This window comes from Falco biarmicus, chromosome 4 (assembly GCF_023638135.1).
Source record: "Falco biarmicus isolate bFalBia1 chromosome 4, bFalBia1.pri, whole genome shotgun sequence".
NCBI classification, from domain to species: domain Eukaryota; kingdom Metazoa; phylum Chordata; class Aves; order Falconiformes; family Falconidae; genus Falco; species Falco biarmicus.
Window position 1 is genome coordinate 111,467,433 of NC_079291.1, and position 21,487 is coordinate 111,488,919.

The 21,487-nt window shown below is 41.8% G+C and overlaps 1 long non-coding RNA gene across 4 annotated transcripts in view; it reads right to left on the reverse strand.

Annotated features, from left to right (window-relative positions):
* Positions 1–1,122: 1,122 nt before the first annotated feature.
* The window catches only part of LOC130148986 (uncharacterized), a 28,783-nt gene continuing 8,418 nt past the window's right edge, over positions 1,123–21,487 (reverse strand). Inside the window, exons 2-7 of one of the 4 annotated variants that reach the window (XR_008821739.1) lie at positions 16,306–16,396; positions 13,972–14,096; positions 12,532–12,660; positions 6,031–11,649; positions 1,519–3,385; positions 1,123–1,404 (exon numbers count right to left, since the gene is read on the reverse strand). This is a non-coding gene — a long non-coding RNA (uncharacterized LOC130148986). Of the gene's footprint in view, positions 1,405–1,518; positions 11,650–12,531; positions 12,661–13,971; positions 14,097–16,305; positions 16,397–21,487 lie in introns of all 4 variants that reach the window. The other 3 variants (XR_008821740.1, XR_008821741.1, XR_008821738.1) reach the window with 3 other exon arrangements.

Consider the following 21,487-nt stretch of genomic DNA (forward strand, 5'->3'; position numbering starts at 1 on the left):
GGGAAAGAAGCTGGGGCACAGCAGCAGCGGGCACACCGCACCGGCAGCTGCGGGGGGGCCGGGGGAGGCCCCGGTGCCCCGGCCGTGCCCCCCGGCGGGGCCCTGTGCTGCTGCCATCGCAGCGTTTCCAAGGCTGCCTTGTGTTTATGACAGTGGGGGGTTATTCCTATTTTACCGACTACGGGAGAGGGAGAAATGTCTAGAAAGAGACTTAAAGGGCCTCTGCACACCGGAAAATGCAGATGCCTACCAGCTGAACCGGGTTCTCCAGACATGGCTAGACTTAAAGTTTCTGTTCGATACCTGGGTTTATACCTCCTATGGAAGAGGCAGGTAAGGTAAACATGAAACTCACCCCTAAATCGGGAGCTAGGAGGCAGCAATTCAAGCTACGAGGAGGTGAAACAGTTAAAAGTTACTTTACACCACAGGTAAGGCATTCCTGGAACTTGTTGCCACAGGAGAACATAGGGGCAAATTGTATCAGCTGGTCTGAAGCAGGATTAGACGTATCAGTGATGACACCTCCGTGCACAGTGAGCAGGGGCAGCCTCGCTGGGGGAGGCAGCGTCGAGCGGGGCCTGGGGAAGCGGCTGCTGGCTGGTGGTGTCTCCTGGCAGCACTGCTGGAGGCAGCACACGGCTCCAGGTGAACCTAAGTCTCATCCAAGGCCTTTCCTGCCCTCCTAGCCCCAGTCACACCATAACTGCGGCACCCTTGGAGAGGCAGGGTTGTCTGAACCCTTTTTCAGTATGCCTCCTTTTCCCTTCAGCTCCCTGAGGACTGTCACGTGCCTGGTGCTGTCCACCATGTAAAGACGTGGTGTATGAAGTTTGTAGAGTTGGGAGAGCGGCTACCTCTCTAGTGTGTGCCTGTCAACAGTTACACCCGTGCTCCTATGTCAGAAGAACAAATGTGAGATGCGATGTTGATTTGCAGGTGATGCCCTTTGCAATTACAGACAGAGCCGGGAGTTAGTCGTTATCCTTACAAAGGAAACCATATTTTAATGCCAAAAAGTCTTGAGATTTCAAGTACCTCAGTTGCAGTCATATGAAATATAAGTCCAAAGACACCATTTTCTTCAACTTTCCTAAGAAACAAAGCTGCTGAACACAGTAAGACCAACATCATGTTTATTTTATTTGGAAATAGCCATATGGTCTATACTTAGAAACTTGAAGCAATAGTCAATGTGTTAGATGCAACATAGCTCGTACTGGCAGCAGCAGGTTTGTATCGGAACCATGCTTACGCTGGGAACTGTATTCAGCGGGAAGCCACTCTAGAAGAGAGGTACAGGGGTAAACTTCTCACGCAGGTAAATGAAACCTAACTTTGCACCCAGAAAAACTGCAAAGGTTTGGTCTTCAGGAAGCTTGTATTTTATTAATGAATCTAGATCTGTAGTAACACGTAAAATTAATAATGGTTTGAATGCATGATTCCTCCTCCCCCCCCCCCCCCCCCCCCAACTTGCAATTTGAACAGGTATGGCAAAAACTCATAAACACTTACTTGAAGCTTGGCCTTCATTCTGCTGGTAAATTTGCATCATAATATGGATCTGCTTGAACACAAGCAAAATAAAGCAGGAGTGTAAATTAATAGAACATCATAGGGACATAATTACAGGTCACATGCTGCCTGACAGAATTACAGAGAATCCTTGCATTTGGAAAGTGATCCCTTTGTTCTCACCACTAGACAGAGGGATTTGCCATGAGCGATCCATTCGTGTTGAAGCCCTAGGTGTCCATTACGGCACCTAGCGTTCCCCCTCCTCCCAGGGCGTCCTTCTCCATTGGCTTCTCGCAGCACCCACCGCCAATTCAGACTACAGTGCCCTGTCCTGGACAAGAGCACTAGGCACTGCTAGGGTCTGCTCGTCAGCCATGGAAGGAGGGAAAGAAAGATGACACAGATGGGATTCCCTCTTTCTCCTTTGAGCCAGTACAGAGCTGAAACGTAGATGTGTTTGGCCACACATGAAGCCAAGCTGACACCAACACTTTCAGTGAGGAATCCTTGTGTATTGCCCTTCATCTCCATGCTCTCATACTCACTTTCTCACTGCAAGCTTATGGAGTCACCCATGTCTCGTCAGCAAGCCCCATTTTCCTTAAAGACCTTCCCTTGGTGTGTTATTTGTGTTACTTAGATCTGGCTTAATCATAATTTTTTCTGTTTCCTTCCTTTATCACTTGAATTATGAATTTCTTAAGTGTTTGGAAAGTACCCGCCTTGTAATGGATGCAACCACAAATAACACCTTACTATTAAGTTGAAAGCACTTTACAAAGCTGAAATTCAAAACATAACAAAGTTAGTGCACATCAAAGCTGGGAAAAGAAACTAAAAGCTCTTATTTCAGAAGATCACCGATCAACCCACTGGCCAGCAAACTTGCTCATCTTCTCAAACTTTACAATGGCAATTTTTATATGTGTATCATCTGCTTCTAAGTATTTCTTGTGCCACGGTCTCAAATCTGATTCGTACATACAGGTTTTGAAGCAGATCGCAGAACTACAGGAATAATTCTTGAACTGATCAAGGGTATCTTTGGGCCCAGTCGATTTCATGTTTTGAATCCTTAGAACCTAAATTTTGCTTTGATAAGTTATTTGTTTGATTGTTGTTGTACTCTCTCATGTTGTATTACAGTGGCACATTGAACACCCAGCGTCTGTAGGGCAGGTAGATGACAAGTATTATCAGTCAGGAAACACACACCTGTGCTGAGTCACACCATAACTGTTGTATGGACGTGATTAAACATTAAGTATATGTAAAGTATGCTTGTAAAAGCAGCAACATTTTTAGAAATATTTCCACCTTTTTTTTTGTTTTTAAACAACTTCACCAGAATAGTTTTCTTTTATAGCCACACTTCTCATACAGATGAGCTTTAGAAATTTAAACAAAACTTATTAAAGAACCTTGATATGTCAAATCATCAAATCACTCAGTTTTTCTTAGGAGTACAGTTGGAAGTCACTTACAAAATATATACAAACTACTTGGAAGTCCAAGGCAAATGGGAGGGAAGGCTAAGGCCTAAGCTACAGAGAGGCTACGCTGACACAACACGAAGGGTTCTGTTGTAACTTGTGTAATTTATTTTTATGGCCAGTCTGTGCACAGGATGACTTAGGGTTTGGTAAACTTACCTGGAGACAAATAGCTTGGTAATATTATGAAGGGGGCAGAATTTTCCTTTTATTATGCATTATTAAAATTTCAGCACATTCTGTTGAGCTCGTAGATAAGCAGTTTGTATGGCTGCATAATTGTTTGAAATCTCCAGCAAGGCAGAAGTGCTGCTTTTTGTTGAGGAACAGGTGATGCTGCACAATACCTGGAAGTCTTTTAATCACATTCACTAGAAAAAAAATTAGCCATGATTACAAGAAAACTGTCACCCAGTCACCCCTCATTTCCAAGAATGCATTTGTAATGGCTCTGAGCACGTTCAATTCAAACATAGGGTGATAAAAAGGAATTTATTTTTAACTATCTGCTGTAATATAAGAGACCATTTTGCTGTCATAAATTTCAATTAAATGCAGATGTCTCTGGTTAATTTTTCTTAGCCCTTGTATTCTTTTCAAGACAAAACCTGATGGCTAATAAAATTCACATTTGGCCTGTTTCGTTTCTGCTGGATCAGGATATCCTGTTTTCACCACACAGAAAAAAAAAGAAACCCAAACCAAAAAAACAAACCCCACAGACTTATCTTGAAAACTTATATGCAGTTTTGTAAAGACTGTAGTAATTTCATATCACCCTACAGTTGACATTTTAGGAGAGGAGGCAATTTTCCTTCAATATCCAACATGGTATCTTAGTCATTTATTGAACTACTTCTGTAACTTTCTGATCTTTGAGTTGTTTTCACACACATACCAAAATAAATATAAGCTAGAGCAGCATTAATTTACAAGCAGAATGCTTACGTGTACAGTGCTGCTTTGACCGATTTACCAATTCCTACCACCTTCAAGTCAGCTCCTTTCTCTTTCCCTTTGCACTTCCCCCGTCACTTTTCACATGCATGTAGTTACGCTAACGTGCATGAGATGATTATACTGTATTCTACCTCTCTATGCAGCCTCTGAAAAAAAAAAAAATTACTGAGGCTCAGTATCTACAGTAAAAATGAAAAATAAAACTTTTCAATAAGAAACCTAGGCAGATTCTCAAGAAGGAAAATAAAAAATGAAAGAATCCCAACTGCAAACCACACCTTAGCCTCACCAGTCATCCAGCCCTAAAGCAAGTAACTTTGTAGTGCCTGAAAGACCATAAGAAAAGGATTATATTGAATAATCTTCTCAACTCAGTTAAGAACATTGTGCTTAAGAAATTAAGAGATATTTTTGGAAAAATAGGGAGAGACATCCAGAACCTGGATACAAATTCTAATAGGATTCTGGGAACTCCACTCATTTCACATTCTGGGTAGGGCTAGAAATACTGCTATAAACTTTAGTGTTTCTTTAGTGAAAAAAAATCATAATGTATTGCACCATAAACTCCTGAAGGAGTGGAGACGTGGTGGTGCCCTTCCTGTCACACACTGCAGACTTTGGTAATTCGGTTCTTTTGTACAAATGGTTATGTGCTGTTTCAAGGTAATGGAGATTTTTGTGGCCTGTAGGAATTAAACAGAAAGTGCAAGTCCTGGGGAATCCTCCTTGACAGTTTCTCCTACAGGGGAGCCTGTGGTTTCAGGGGACTGCACCTAATTCAGACAGACTTTCCATCCCGAGAAGCAAACAGAGCTAGTGTGAAGTGAAAAGGCCTGTGGAAATTCAAAGAACAGATATGAATAACATTTATTAGAGATGATGGGGCTGAAGCTACCTTAATTCTCTATTTCTTCAGTCAAATGGGGTGCAACGTAGCATCACTTGTGGCCATATTGCTGCTACATCATATCCAGTCTACAACATACTAGTTTTAGCTGTGAAACAAGGAAAGTAAAATCGTGTGCAAAGAGAAGCTTCCATCTACAGTGCAACAAGTACTTTTGCATTTCAGATTATCTCCAATATTAATGATCCTTCTGTCATGAAATATTATAATGAAAAAGATCAAACGTTTTATGCGATTCAGAACAAGGCAATTAGTTCAGAATAAAATTTTGATTTATGTACCCCTCCTCCTAGTATTAGGAAAAAAAAGCCAAAGCCTAGCAGCAACAGATTTAGACTGAAGTAAATAGACTGTCTAGCAGGATTATTCCCAGCCAGTTAATGTCTTTTCCAGAAAACGAATACTTTATTTAATAGCAATAATTTAACCGAAACTTGATTCAAAATAATTAAAATTCCAAGCTCCAGAATAGTTCTTTTAAACATAGGCCAGCAACTTCTGCCAAGAAAAAAAAAAAAAAAAAAAGCAAAGCCTTTTTTTGGCATGCCCAAGCATCTCAGTCAGGTAAAAAGTTTCAAACAGGGACGTACTGCAGAAGTACTGTCCTACCAGTATCCCTACGCACTCCACTTGAGAGTCCAGTCCAGATGGAAACTGAGTCAATAATCTTTGCTTCAATAGAGTAGGAGGCCCCAAAATATCATGGTAATGTGCTAATTTTGCTATTTCCAGGTTTCTTGGAAGAGTCAAGTTAGTGGTAAAAAAACGTAATAGTCATTTATCCTTAACAGCTGCGTCAGTGCAGCAGTGCTGTCGGCTGCCAAGTGAAGGGCAAAGTAGTTTTTCCTCTTTGCTGCTATCGCAGAGACCTGCCTAGGCCAGCATTTCCTAATTACCTTGCTCAACCCCTTTTCTTTCCACAAATGAACTATGTCAGTCAGTTGCTGTCCCTAATTAGCCCAAAAAGCAGCAACCATTCAAAGCGGTGCTGCTTCCAAATCCAGACCTGCTTCCATGCCCTTTCTAATCCCTCTTGTGCCATTCCTGGAGCAGTGAGCCCGCTTCCCATTTGGGGAAGGATGGGAGAGAAAATTCTTTGCCTCCTGCATTTATACGATTTCTTTCCACAGGATTCTCGATACAGACCTGGACGGAGCAGAGTCACTTCTACAAAGTGACTTAAGCCCATGACTGAAGTCTGTTCACCAGACGAGTGACAAATTCTGCTGTGTGCCTGCTGGGCAAACGCAGTTATCCTCTGCCTGTCCACAGGGCCCATGTCCTTGATCATGGAATCTGTCAGTAGAAGCACAAAGACAGATGGTTACAACCCAGCTATGTGACACCTACTTGAAGCCTTACTCTGTTTTCTTTGCTTCAAATGTCCAGCAGTCTTTTTTGCATGGCAGCCACCCCACCCCACCCCCAAAATAATAATAATAAAAAAAGTCATTCTAAGAATCTACTTCAAGGTCACATCCTTTCTTATTTACCAAATCAGGACATAACTTAGACAACTGAGATTAGTTCAATCAAGTCAGACCAAAAGCTAGACTAGCATACTGTCTTTGACATTGCCATATGAAACGGTAAGGAAGAGGAAGGGCAAGGCACAAATTACAAATATACAACACGTTCTCCAAATGCTCTTCCAAACTGTGACTATTTTCATCTCAGGGAACCTCCTGAGTCAGATGTGGCTCCGTACATTTTGCAGTCCTCAGCATATTTCTATTCCATGAAGCACTCACTTCACTCTCACTGTAACAGCCTTTGGAAATGAGCTTCACAACTCCACCACGTATCTCATCAAGTCCATGTCCTGACTCTGTCAGGCTCATGCCATGTGTCTGAAGTTCTTGTGTTAGAAGGTGCTGAAGCGTTAGTCTTTCTCTAACCTCGCTAACGGTTTTGTAACCTCTGTCACATCCCTAGTTGCCTTTCTTCTGAACTGAAGACTTCTAGCCTAATCACCTCTTTCTCACACTGACCAGCACTGTGATCCAGGCAGAATTATTGCAAGGGTTGCGTCCCCTCTTGCAGACTTTCTAACCAGTTTCTCTATAGGAGTCACTGATGCCATCTAAAAATCTATTATCTAAAAATCTACTCTTTGTCTTGTAAAATTACAGGTGATTTGTACTTGAAAACATCTTGCACCTGGAAAGGTTGTCTTGTATAACTGAGATTGCTTCACTCTAACCGAAAGTTATTTGGTTTGTAAATCGATTTTACTGTAGATCAATTGCAGTGAATTGAATGTTTTCTCTTCTTAATGTAACAGCTGCCAACAAGATGCCTTTAAAGAAAATGTAACTGAAAGTAGATTTAATGAGAGAAAATTTTGGTTCAATACCAAGAAGGAAGGAATATTTCAAATGTTGCAATGTTTGCCGAGTGAAAAACTTCCTGTGGTTAACTGAATGTAGGTGTCAAGTCAGATTTACCAATTTTTATGTAACAACGTGGAACTAAACTCAGCAGTTTGTAAACAAATAAAAAATACTTGCTTCCAAATGTGAAGAAAAGCAGAAAAAAATGAGATCACAAGTACTCTCTGGCACTCCTTATCAATACACACTATAAATGAAAACGTTTTTATAATGCTTTGACAAGCCTTGGGAGGTGGCGGGGGCAGGCAAGAAATCAGATGACATTTTCCTATCACATTACAGTGGTACCACTACAATCTCATCTTCTGGAAGAAATGCAGTGCATATCATAATTCCAGCTAAAATTCATCATTTTAAACAGAAAGATCATCGAAACCTCTTTTCCAGTAGGCTTATGCCTGGTTGTTGAGCGAATTATTTTCAACATTTCTGTCACAATCCTGCATCATGAGTTAGCATACTCCCCCCATGCTAACCATTCCCGTTCGTTTATGGATCTGTCATCACACATTTGTCTAATCCCCGATCAGACCAACTGATACAGCCTGCCCCTACACTCTCTTACTGGGACAAGGAAAGCACTTTCTTTTAACCAGTTTAAATTTACGCCCCCCCTTTGTTCTACTGTTTTGTGATTTAACACCCCAGCTATTTCATACAAGAAGCGCTATAAACATCCAACAATTGTCAAAAATAAAGAACTATTCTAAGGCCACTTAACTAGAACCCACTTTCTCCCAGTTTTCTAGGACAGAAAAGCTTCAGCACGGTCTTGCAGCCTAACCTTACCCGCGGCAGGTCTGCACTAGCGCTGCCGCAGCCTTACACCACACTTTGGACCTCGTTCAGCTTTGACTGGAAGGCAGCTCCTGGCCAAGCCAGCAGGAGCTGTGCCTACACGTGTCAGGGCCGAGCCTGTCCCTGTCCGCCTGCAGCTTTCCACCTTCTGCATTTCGCCCTCCGAAACTCTCTGGGCTCCTGCAGGGGATCGGGGTGCAGGGGGGGGTGAGACCCCGCACAGCCTTCGCCCTGGCAGCCCCGGCCGGGCAGGCTCCTGAAGGCTGCGGAAACAAACACACGTGCAGAGTACTCGGTGCTCAAAGAACGTGCAATAACTTCTGCCAGTTTTTTTTTTCCTCTTTTTAAAAATAAATCCATACTTCCATTGCATTCCCAACCCCTCCGTTTCTCCTTTGGCATATTTTTCATCATGGGATACTGTTGCTCCCATATTCAAGAAATAGAAAAACTGACAAAAGTAAGAGCTTAATTGTAAAGTATTATAAGAGGAAAGGAAAAAAGAATTAGGTATCTATGCAAAGAAGAGTTAGGTATCTATATTTAACTGCTTTCGGTGGCTCAGTAAACATGCTGAGCAAACACTATGCTCCTCTGAAAAACTGCTTTAAACAAAAATCCTTGCATAATATTTTTTTCTTAATTTTTCTTAATTTATAATAAAATCTGTTAGATTAGCAAACTTGTGTTCATGCCAGTTTTTGATAGCCTATCTAGTATGTAGTAATACTAGTCAGAATTACAGAAGAGATCTCTGCAAATCAGTTTTTGGGGTAGACAGTCTCTAATCCTGTTTATCTTTAAACTACTGCTCTGCCTTGCCTTCATAAATAAAGTGGACAAACCCAAGACAAGCTAAAGGTTTCACGCATCAAAATGCAGCCTCTCCAAAACATACCTTCAATGCCTAACTGTCTGCATTTTCTGAGAAAGAGGAGGAGAGCGTGGAACAAAAACTGTTCCAAGCACTTCTCCAGTTTTAGGTCTGCGTGACGCCCGTTGCTGAATGCAGAGAAGTAAAAGCTTTAGGGTACTGATGGCAACGTTTCCCTGGTGCAGGTTTTGTTCATCTGCAAATGCCAGCCACACAGAGAAAATACACGCCTGCTCGGTGGTGACTGCACGTATTATAACTCAATGTCAGGTTAGAATCCATTCTTACTTAGGGAAACACCTCTATTACACAAATAACAGACTATCACAGCCTCTTACTTTAGAAAGCAGCTTGCATTGAATTTGCACATGATTTTGAGGTGTGACCTGGTTTTTATTTACTGGATTAGTGTTTCCCAATCTGTTGGATGTTATTCTGAAGAGTTTCAAGAGGCGCTACACTGAGATGAGAAAACACGGGACGCAGCGAGGCACTATGACCCCGCACAGCCGAGGCGTGGAAAGGGCGAGCAGCTTGCTTCCCCGTGAGCCTGCAGCTCTGTCCCCTTGCTGACCGACAGCCTCAAGCCTTTACTACTGGGAAAAAGAGAAAGGAGGAGGGGAAAAAGCATCATCAGTACTTTAACTTACGTTAAAGTACAACTTCAACTCAATCTACTCTAAACACGAGCGAGAAACGATTAAGTTCGCATAGAAAAAAAATTGGCTCATACTCAGAACTAGGAGGAGATTTGACTTTCAACAATTTTTGAATTAAGAGTTAGTACAAGCTATAGTGTAAGCGTCCTGTGCTAGCCTGGCTGCCTTGGAGGTGCCCCCCCAGCAGCCCCCCAGCTCCCCAGCACCCTCTGACAGCCGATGCCCCTTGGTGTCATGCCCGGGCAGGAAGCACTGCACAGCAGCGAGCCAGCACTCCTCCAGCCACCTCAGGCACTGCTCCGTTTTTAAGTCATTATGGTTTTGATTAGTAATTTGACTTGTGTAAATCGTGAATGAATTGTCTGTGCTGTAAATCGTGGGCAGGGGAGCCAGTGTGCAGCGTAGCAGCCCTGAGTTTGCTGAAACCATGCTTCCGAGATTACATTTCATGAGATACAGAAAGACAACACTTTTTGAAGAGTCCCTTCAGCACAACAGTTGCCCAAGAAGCAGGGCCTCCACGTCTAACCGCCGACAGCATGAACCCGATGAAGCTCATTTACGTAAGTAGGGTTATGAGCCTTGAAACTGGGATGAACAGCACCAGGGTATGGAAACGGCTGCTCTTGCTGGCACAGCTGAATTAAAATCCTAACAGTAGGCTTCCTGCCAAGATGCACTGGTTTACATGCAAAATGTAAGAAGAGCCAAGGGGTGCACACCAGTTAACCTCCTGACTCCCTGCTTCTGCCCTCACGTGAATGTGACTAGATCTGTTAATGTTTGGTAGGGTGGGGTTTTTTATAAATAACTCCTATTACTGCTGACTAAGGTTGCCCTTTGAACACCTTCATTCACAGTCTCCTCCTGAAGTAACCTCCATGCTTTCCACATTCTCATCTTCACTCCACTTCCCTTCTGGATTTTTCAGCCATCAGCCTCTCGCTGGGTTGTTTGTTTGGGTTTTTGGTTTGTTTTTTCTTTGTTTCTTTTTTTTTTTTTTTCCTTCTGTGAATTTATGATAGAATTATAGCCAATGCACGAGAGATTTACAGAAAAATGGCTTAACAAATTACACTGGATTATTCTTCTCTGATTTAGTGGTGAAAAGGGCAAGGCAGGACACACAGCCAGGAGGTCTGGAGGGAGGATGCTCATCAGCTGACACACCGCAGAGGAGTTAACGCTTGTTCAGACCTATGCTTCACCTGGCTGTTTAACTTTCCTGAAGCACAGGGAAGTGCTCTCCAGCACTAACTTTCAATTACTTATGTCTGAATCAGACTCCCATTGTGTCCCAGATTATTTCAATTATCCCATTATTCAAAATCCACAGTTCCTGTCCTTGCATTAGCCTGGATTCTACTTTGAAAAAACACTTCTGGATATCAGAAAAAAAATTTCCTGGAAAAAAAAGTATTAAAATTTAGTTGGGCTACTGTTTGAATGCTTCAGGAAGTGTTTTCTTTCTGGTGAGAAGAAAAAAAAGCACACAAAGAAAAAGTTTTCTGCTTGCTTCTCTGGATGGGCTTAAGGCTTATTCTCTGTTTCTCCCAGATTTCTAGGATCTAAACAGCCCTGAAGGGTTCAGCAGTACAGCTCTGTCCAGCTCTGTCTCGCTTGCACATAAAGAAAATGATGCAAAGTCTGTGTTCAATGTATGCTGACTGCAAAGAGATCCTTCACGCCAATAAGTCTCGTCAGTTCTGAAAGTACTGGCCTTAGTCATGCTTGCACAGCACAACGCCATCACGTGCTTTGTTCAAGAACACTGGAGAGAAGCCACCCTTCTTTAACTGCACAGTGTTTGCACAGCGACTAGGATTTTTTATATGCATCGGAGCTGCTGCACGTCTGTCACCATTGCCGTGTCCCCACTGCAGGTGTTCAGTGCTCCCCAGACGTATTGGATGTAACTGCTGCACGTGTTGCATGTGTCACACTGCTGCTCTGGGATGTGCAGTGCCTCCAGCTCCTTCCAGAGGCACCAGTCTTGCTGCTCACCCATGGCACAGCTCTTCCGTACACCCTCCTAGGAATTCTGGGCAGGATACAAAAGGTCTGTGTTTAGAAAGCATCAAAAGAAATATTTTGCCATTAACACCGCAAATGATTAGTTAATAATTGGCATCAAATTCAGAGTATTATAAGAAATCAGAATCCCACATTTTCAGGTATCCTGGACTGGACTGTAAAGTACGGAGCATTGCCTTCTCATCTAGGCCATGTTCAAAGACAACTATTCCCATCTTTTCTCTGCACCCTCTTTTCATACACACTGTATACAGGAACAGTCACAAAAATCTCACTTGGATGGCTGGCTGTCTCCACTAAGGAAGAGATACGTATGCCTGAACACAGCCCCAGGAATCCAGAATTAATATTTTATAGTCACATTTAAAAAACCCGCACATAAGAAAGAGGCCAGCTTAAGTGATATTTATCCACAGCTGCTACCATAACAGGAAAGTAGTTAATTAAAAGTTAATTAATTAAAAAAAGTTAATTAAAAACATCAGCAACTGTAGCTAATAGAGGAAGTAGAATAGATAAATACAAAATGCTCACAACTGTTACTGTAAACTTTAACTATGACCAAGAGAAACATCAGTTTTCCAGAGCTGTCAGCCTCAAACACTTTGATGTGGATCAATTTACCCATTGCTAAAAATAAAATAAACGTCTTTTTTGGTCAAAAACCCAAACAAAATCCTGTTAACAGTTCAAATCAGGGTGGCCTTGTAGCTCACTGGTAGAGGAATGAAGGCCATTATTCCAATCTGGTTAGAAACTAGGGTCATGTGAGACAATTCATATGACTAGCATTGCTCCAGATGGTATTTGTGACCCTCAAGCAGCCCCCTGAACCTCTCCATGCCTCGGATGGACAACAAGGAGGAGGTTATTTCTGAGGAACACTTACCTCTTTCCCAAGTTGGAGTCTCTGAAATCTGTGAAATGCTTTGGTTTTACTGATAGGTTTTGATAAGATATTCTCACAGTACAGGGTTTTGTAGCGATGTATAACTTTCCAGTGCACCTAAGAAATGACCTTGAAAAATGCACTCAGTATTGTACAGTATTGTAAAGAGAAAGGCAATACAGTAATTTGTAACAGAGCTGAAAAGATTATCAGATGACAAAACGGGGGAAAAATAGGGAGATCATCTTCTCTGTTACAGCACCCACCCTCAGCTTACCCCAGAGAACCATGTCTAAGATATTTTCCCTCGCTGGCCGTATGACAGACCAGGAACCAAAGCGACTACTTCCTAGGACAGCCGCTATAAATATGACGTCACATTAATTAACTTGTCTTTTTATCCACTGTATGAGTACAATTACAATGGAAAGTCTAGATAATATGCTCATTAACTTTTCCATTCTTTGAACCAGTAAGCTGTTGAATTCAAGCAAAAGTATTTGAAATAAGCTTAATTGGTCTCATTTTTAAGTTGGTTATCTGCTCGGCGTAGGAGGCAATTTGTTTCTGATGCGTGAAGCAACAATTCTATAACAAGTACTAACCTGAAATTTTCTCTTTTGTACCTATTTTGCCATAAAGTGGCTCATTCAATCAAGGAAGGCTTTTAAGCAGATAGCGGAGCTGCAGCCATGACTAAGTGACAATAATGAGACTAGACAGCTTAAAACCTTGATATTGTTTCTGCTTCATACCCAAGCTGACAGCCCACTGAGATCCTTCCACATTTCCCTCCCTTTACGGTACTGCAAAAGGCACAGCTCATCACCAATGACAACATTAGTGAGATTTCTATTGGGTTTACAATACATTTTTCTATTGGGACTATTTGGACACTACTATTTGCCTAATCATTCCTCTCCTAATTAAGTCTACTGGCAGTTGCAGATCTTCAGTTACATAAATACTCTCCTGTGTTTGCTCAATTAAGTGGAAAGATTCCTCTAACTTAATACGTTAACATTAGGATAAAAACAGCTGCATAACCTCCACCCAATACAGACAATATTGGAGTTCTCTAAGGAAAGGCATATCAAAGCTTCTTATACCTCTATTTTTTCCCCAATATATGTAGTACCTTATAATTTTCAAAAGTGTATTACAATTCTTTTTTCCACCTTTCAGAGCTGGCTATCAGATTATCAGTGAGTGCAAAATAGTATCTCTGGATGGCTACCTGACAAGGAGCTTTAATACAGCTTTACTGTGCCAAATGATACCACTGAAGTCTTTAAAGGGAATAAAAGAGTTCAGCACTCTGCTACATTACTCAGCACTTCCACATATAGCTAGGAATGACAACAACCGTACTCGTGTGTGAGCGTGTGTATTTTGCCTTCACAGCTTCCATTCCAGCGCAGAGACAGGTAACTCACTCACCGAACTCTTTGAAGGAGCCGGCGGCACTGTCAGTGTCAGCCTCGTCTCATGAAGTCTGGCCAAAATCCACGTTTTGGAGTTCCACAGAAAAAATGATTTCTCCCAGCAGGGAAAAGAACTTCATTCTGCCAAAGGAGAAACTCGTGACGACTGACCACATGGCACACTTCCAGGGAGAGTTAACGGGCTGTCCAGGCTTCTGCGCTGACAGGCCATTTATCATCCCAAGCACTCCTCCCCAGACTACCCATTCCACGTAACACTTTGGGTTCAAGGCATGCTTCAGCAGTGCCCGCCTCAGACTTGCACCAAAAAAGTGATACACAACATAGATGATCATCTTCAGTAACTCCACGTCACCGGTTTCCCTGCTTCCCAATACGTGCCCCTTGTGAACCTTTGTCTGGTTTGGTTCATGACTAATAATTTACATAAAAATTTGCCTTTCCAGGCCAAAATTATATGCCAGCAGGTAAATGCTTTAGCGTTACAGGCAGAATTAGCTTTTATGAAATGACAGTCTAAACTTTGTGGACACATTTATGAGTAGTAGCTCCTTTAAACTCCATCCTGAGCTACACAGAGTGTCTCGGGACACCTGGTTGGGACTGTTGCTCAGTTTTGCATTGGATTTGATAATTCTAAATATACATGTCAAGGAAGATGACCATTATGGTAAAGTAAAAGTAGGACAAGTGTTTTAACAACTCCATTGCATTTTGACAGTTCTCATGATGACTGTAGTTTTACAGCAAACACCTTACGGCACCTGTACAGACTGCTCACAATGTCTCTATCGACTCTTCCTTATCACAAACTTACTTAAGTTTCCAGTTGGAAGCCATCAGCTTTGAAAGAGCTGGTGAAGTATTTTACTGAGGTGCTGTCTTAGAGCTCCAATTTTCATACTCAAAAGGAATAACAGTTGAAAACTGCCAGCCTCCAAGGCTACATCACACACATTACTTTTAAAGAATATAAACAGTGTTATTTAATGTTACAAAACAGAATTAGAGTCTTCATTTTCTGGGACTGTAAAATTATTCCAATATGGATTAGCTCTAGGGTTTTGAAACATTATCAACATTATCAATCTGATTAAATGCAAAAGCAGTGTCAGTTAAGGCTGCAATTAAGAAATAATCATGCCAATTAACCAAAGAGCCTCACAAGACAAAGGTGCTGTGAAGTTCTTCCTGAAGGACACATCCCAGTTAATATGAGACTCCTGATTAATTGTCCAGCAACGAACTGCATCCTCTTACTTGGCACTCCTGCTTATTTGGAGTTGCACAGAGAGCACTGCTCTGCAGTAGGCTAGGCACAGATTTTATGCTAGTCATCACAACGTAGATAATGTATCTTAAACCCCGACTATGGATGGAGCAGTTTATATACACAACCAAAAAAAGAATGCTTTGGATTTTATCTCAACAGTTAAGAAGCAAGAGAAAATCTTGATAGGAGAACCTTCCATAAAGGTCGGGTTCCTTGCAACCAGGTGGCTTCCTCTTGCAGTGAAAATAAGTGGTTCAGAATGTCCCTGTCCTGTCCTCGGCACGAAGATGTAGTCTTGGTTCCCAACGCAAGGGACCTTTCCCCCAGACCTAACCTCATCCCTGGTATTCAGGGCACCAAAAGAAGTTCTTTGCTGCGTTCTTTTCCACACCTACAAACTTCTACAACCGCATTTTTTCTTCCAGTTCCTCACATAGATATGTTTAAAATACAGCATGTTTGATTTAAGCCTACTTGATTTGGTATTTTGTTTCAAACACAACACAGGGAACAGGCCTACTGCCCTGCTACAAGCCACCTTTGGCCTCTCTCCCAGAAAACACACCCCCTCTTGAACCTCTCCGTTCCTCCAGATCAGCACATAATCCTCCAGACACATTTCAGCAAGAATGACAAAACTCAAGCTCAGCTATAACTTTTAAAATAGACGGCTTCTTGCAAATGCCTGTATACTGTATTAAAAAACGCACTTCCCCCCCCCCCCCCATATTCCACAGGCTATGCTTTCCTCTGAGCACCTTTAGAGATAGCCATCTTACTACTTTTTTTGCCAGCCTGATCTATCTTTCTGAGATGGTCAGACTGGTATACATCTAATTAAACTCCGAACTCAACTTGGATTTGATCTCAACTTTTATTTAACTTTGAAGTACGCTGCTGTTATTTAAGACTTGAAGAGTTGAGGGAGTTAGATGTAGGGAGACACCAGTGTGTTTTCTGATTATATCAGCTGATTTTTTCAGAAGAACATTATCTCTATTTTTAGAAAATTGTATGTATATGGATTGGACACGCAGTCAGTGAATAGATAAGTACCTGAACTTGCTTCATTCATTTCTGAGGTAGAAGAGGCAAGAATCTTCCATTGTGCAGTAAAACCTCAAATGGAAAACTGTAGTTCTCCTTCCTTAAAGTGAAAAAAAGAAAAACCATTCATCTGATGATGACCAGGAAGGAGATTAGCAATTTGTGGTAAGCCAAAGTCAGTATGAACCATTCAGCTAGAGATCGTCTTCCTGAATTGCACCTCCTACTGTCCCAATTGCCAAAATGAAAATCTGCAGTTCTCAGAAGGGCAGTTCTTCTCAAAACCTGAAATATTCCTTGTCCCACCCCCTCACCTCCGATGAACAGTGGCTAATCAATGGTTAAAACAAGCATTGCTAAGAACGTAGTCTGGGTTAAACCACCATAAAACGTGTTTTAGCTAGGTACGAAAGCCTGCTACTAAGTTTGCTGTAAGATGTAAGTGTAGCTCTTGTCCCAAAACCACTAAGCAAGCAGATGTATATCTCGTACAAAGTTAAGATGAGCGAGAAGACAACTTAACCACCTGAAGTTGCCAGCTGCCTTTCTGCCAGGGTGCTGCCACCTCCGCTACCGAGCCAGCAGATACCTCATACAAGCACTATCTTATCATTCAGGCAAAAATTCAGACAAGTTAGCTTGGATCACCCATTTAAATTATTAAGCTTATCTAGCTCGTTTTGCCTGAAGCAGGTTACGGGACACTCACCATCCTTCTGGATGCCTTGCAAAAGGCAGCAGTTACCAATGGTGAGAGGTTTAGGAGAAGCTGCAAATCAGGGGGAAACAAACATGCAATTACAGCTTTATGTATCAAATTAACATTTCCATAGCAACCACTGACTCAATCATCCCTATTTTCAGGGTTAGAGTTTAATTTAATCAAGAAAAGAAGCATAAAATGTTAACCTGAGCCTGCTACAGAGGGTAATGAATCCGCTGTTTCAAAAAACTGATAGGCCATAAATGAAATAAAGAACTACAGCAGATTAAAATGTTAGATGTCGTGCATTTCTCTTGATATTTTGGGCTATACATTTACTCATTGTTTACATGGGTAAGAAATGAAGGTCAATTCTACCTGATCCATTCAAATAACTCCGCACTCAAAAAATGTTGATTTTTAACTAAAAATAGTAATATTAGTGCAAAAGGAGCAGTGAATTGCCTAAAACCCACCCAAACCCGATGAAGTTTGCACACATCTATTCTCCCTTGTTTTTCAGAGTTGGTTGTTGTTATTGCGCATTAGGAATGAATGTGCCCGTGTAGTCTGAAGACGTGTGATCCCCTTCCCTTTCCCCATATAAACAAGATCGTTTGCAGGAGCTGGTTCAAATTAAAGATGACCTGCTATTTACCAACAGCTAGCGCAGGCTGTGAGTTAACCAGCCCACCCAGGGAACGGATTCTTCTACAATCTGGAATTCCAGCCTCACGTATCTCCCTGGCAGTGGAGAGTTCGCTGAGTATAAATTGTGAATCAGTCCACCTTCTCTCCTAACAAGGACATGAATTTAGCAGCATTAGAGGTGAAGTTTCCGAGATGCAGTACTTCATTTCTAATTACAGAAACAAAGTTACTCCTCTGAATAAGGGACACTGATTTAGCACAGCAGAGTAGTTCCTACATTTCATGTGTGTGTGTGAGCGCATGTGTAGTTTCTTGTTTTCTCTCCAACTAAAGGCAGAATTCACTGGTTTCTATTTCGTCCAACTATTTGTTAATTAAAAGCATTTTCTCTTCAAAGCTTAACATAAAAAAAACCTTTTATTGTCATATACACCAGTAATCATCATTAAAAAAATACTTTACACATACATTTAACTTTTAAACACTGCAATGTCATAGAATTTACTGGCAATCCAAGTATTGCCAAAATGTACATTCAAAGAAATCTAAATGATGAGATGGTAGCAAAGAGAACTGTCAAGATCAGAATCCTCACTAGGGCAATCAGATGAAGGCAGGTGATCAAAACAAACTCACTATTATGTCTTGGAACACTCCACCAACAGTTTCTTAACTGTAAATTTCCTAATACAGATAATTTAATGAAGATTTCTAAGTATTTGAAAGAAAAATACAAGACATACCACAAAGATGATGTGACAAAGTGAGTTGAAATTTCTTGGAATCCCATTGGAGAACACAGTCACGCCGTACGCTGTGTATGTCTTTAAAGACGTTATGTCTCAACCCCTAGTTCTCTCAGTAGTAATACTCTGCAGCCCCACACCAAGTTGCCTCCGAGTAAGTACGAGCACGTAGCTTCAGTTCACTGCCCTCCATGGAAGACACAAAGCAAACCTGCTCTCACGCCTTTAGGGAAGGAAGCAGGGAAGATGCCAGAGGAACACTGATAATTTTGCACAGCTCTTTCTACTTATATGCTACTCCAGCTATGTGGTACAACAAATGCAAGTAAGAAACACTTGCAAATATCTGGAAGCTTTCTGTTAAGTGCTAAAACCTACAAACCAGTCTGCCACCTTTCTCTCCTTTCCCACTTCTGTCTTATCCCCCTCCCTCTCCCAGCCACGTGCTCCTCCTACGTATCTGGAGTTGACTGTGGCACCTGAGTACAAAATGACCCAAATCAACTGTCACAGAACAACGGTGAACCAAAGGGACATCTGCTGCTGGGTGAGGAGATTAGGACTGGTTTAGAATCGTAGAGTCCTAGACTGGGTTGGGCTGGGAGGGACCTTAAAGATCACCCAGTCCCAGCCCCCCCGCCACGGGCAGGGCCACCTCCCCCCAGCCCCGGTGGCTCCCAGCCCCATCCAGCCTGGCCCTGAGCCCTGCCAGGGTCGGGGCACCCACAGCTGCTCTGGGCAATGTGTTCCAGCGCCTCGCCGCCCTCACGGGAAAGGATTTCTTCCTAATAGCTCATCTAAACCTGCCCTCTTCCAGCTTAAAGCCATTGCCCCTTGCCCGATCATGGCTTGCTGATCATGTGGTCAGTGAGCACTGGGCCCAGCACGCGCAGCACGAAAGGAGCACACACTCCTTTCAGCAGCAGCAAGTCTTCAGCTTATTTAGTTTCTACCGTTTATGTGCAGGTAAAAGAACAAGTAAGAAAGTGCCGTGCAGAAAAGGATGTGACTGAAGATTTCCCTAATAATGTAATTCAGCTGAAATGAGACATCACTAGCAACTGTTAGGTGTTTAATTTTGGTATCTCACCTTCCATCAGCAGCACAAAAGTCAACATTTCAAAAAATACTGTATTTTACCATCTGAAGTATGGCTTTAGATACAATTTCAAGGGAATGATGGTTGTTTGCTGTGTTCAGAGAGCCTGATCTAGAACAACAGGTATTTCACAGAATCCTTGAAAACATCTGGCAGAAGTGGCTAATGAACATTTCAGCTGAAGGCTTTACAGGACTATCGAAAGCTTTCACATGCCGCAGAAGAGAACTTGGACTCTGAAATGTAGTATGACAGGATTTGTATGTATCTGCACAGGAGGGGTTACCCGCTCTAAATATTGTCAGTGCGTTCTGAACGTCAGTGCTTCTCAAATGCCAGCAGCCATCAGGCTCAGCAGTCCACATGTAGACCACTTCCATCTGTGAAATGAACAGCCAGAAGAACCCTGCTTGTCTCAGGTTGCTGTTTCAACAAGAAGGCTGACAACCCGCTCGTTCAAAACCATCTGCTCATGCTCAGTATTTGCTCATTCTGTTGTCAGTCACTGAGGCTGTCATCAGCGGCTTGTCACCCCCACCTAGGATGGCAGGACAACCAGTAAACTGACTCGGGCCCCTCCTGCAGAATGAGCTCATGGCAAACCAAACGTGAACGGGGGGACGTCCAGTACGAAATAGTCACAATGCCTACGGTAAATGAATGAAATTGCAAACTTCACTCTGTCTTTTAAGAGGCCACAGCTGGTGTCTTCTCTGCTTGTGCAAGAAAATTTTCACTTTCTGATCTGATAATAAATAAAAAAAGAGTGGCAGAATAAGACAGAAAGTAGGGACCTAAGGTAACGGAGGATGGATCAGATAATCCTAATATTTTTTTTCTAGAACTAAACAATATGAAAATATGAAATGCTATTAATACACACAGGTCTCTCTTTTTTTAACACTTTTTTTTTTCCTTAACAGTAGAGATTAGAAACAAATAAAAAAAAAAAAAGAGAAGAAAAAGAAAAAAGAGAAGCCAAGAAGGGCAGCTAAGCACTGTAACAGCCTGCAGGAGCCAGACACCTCATTTTTATTTATAGCCTTAAAAATTTCTCCTGCTGCCAAGGCTACAGTGTTGATCTGCCCTGTTTACAGCCATTAGAAGCCAGAGGAATAAAACTGCAGCACTGCAAGGCCTGGCATGCTAGGTAAAGGCACTGCTTTATTAGTGGCATTCCTATGCTTGGATCCTCAATAAAAGCAGAAAAACACCAATGGCAACAACTTTGCATAAACACAAAGCACATCCAAGGGCCCATCTGAAGTGCCCAAGGGAGACAGATGTTAACCACCCTCACACTGGTCCCCAGTACAGACCTGAAACACCTTTGTGTCCAGTATCCACATTTGACAGCTCTTCCCTTGAATTGTTTGTTTTGTTACAGATCAGAAGCTTAAAATAACAGTGCCTGGTGCAGTTACTGAACCTAAGGATAGCCCTCTAATGATTCTTTAGTTTATTTCCCTTGTCAATCACTGAGACTTTTATTTTAGGTCAGAACAAAAGAATTCCAGACTCATGCTTGTGTTAGATACAGAGAAATTTTGAAATGACGTAAAGACAAGAACTATTAATTATATGTTGGAAAATTACTTATGAAGAGCAGAAAGTTCAAGGGAAGGGGGGAGGAGAAGTCAAATTGCTTTCCAAGAATAAAAAGGAAAACTTTTTTGAAAACATGATATGTTGCCATTTTATCTTTGCTTCTCTCCCAAAACCAAAGATCTTGTATTATGACTATCACAACAAAACTGTTTTTGTACCTATAAAATTAAAATATTATTATCCAAAATAATAAAATCACAAAATCTAAAAAAAAAAAAAAAATATCCAAAGTGTGTGTCAATTCAACTGCAAGATATGTCAAATGCTGCCCAACAGCATCAGTTCAGTTTTTCTCCCAGGTTACAAAAGTTTACAAACAAGAATGGCATGCTTGAAAGACTCCTTTAGAACAGCTTCACCACAGCTGAGAAGTTTAGCAGGATG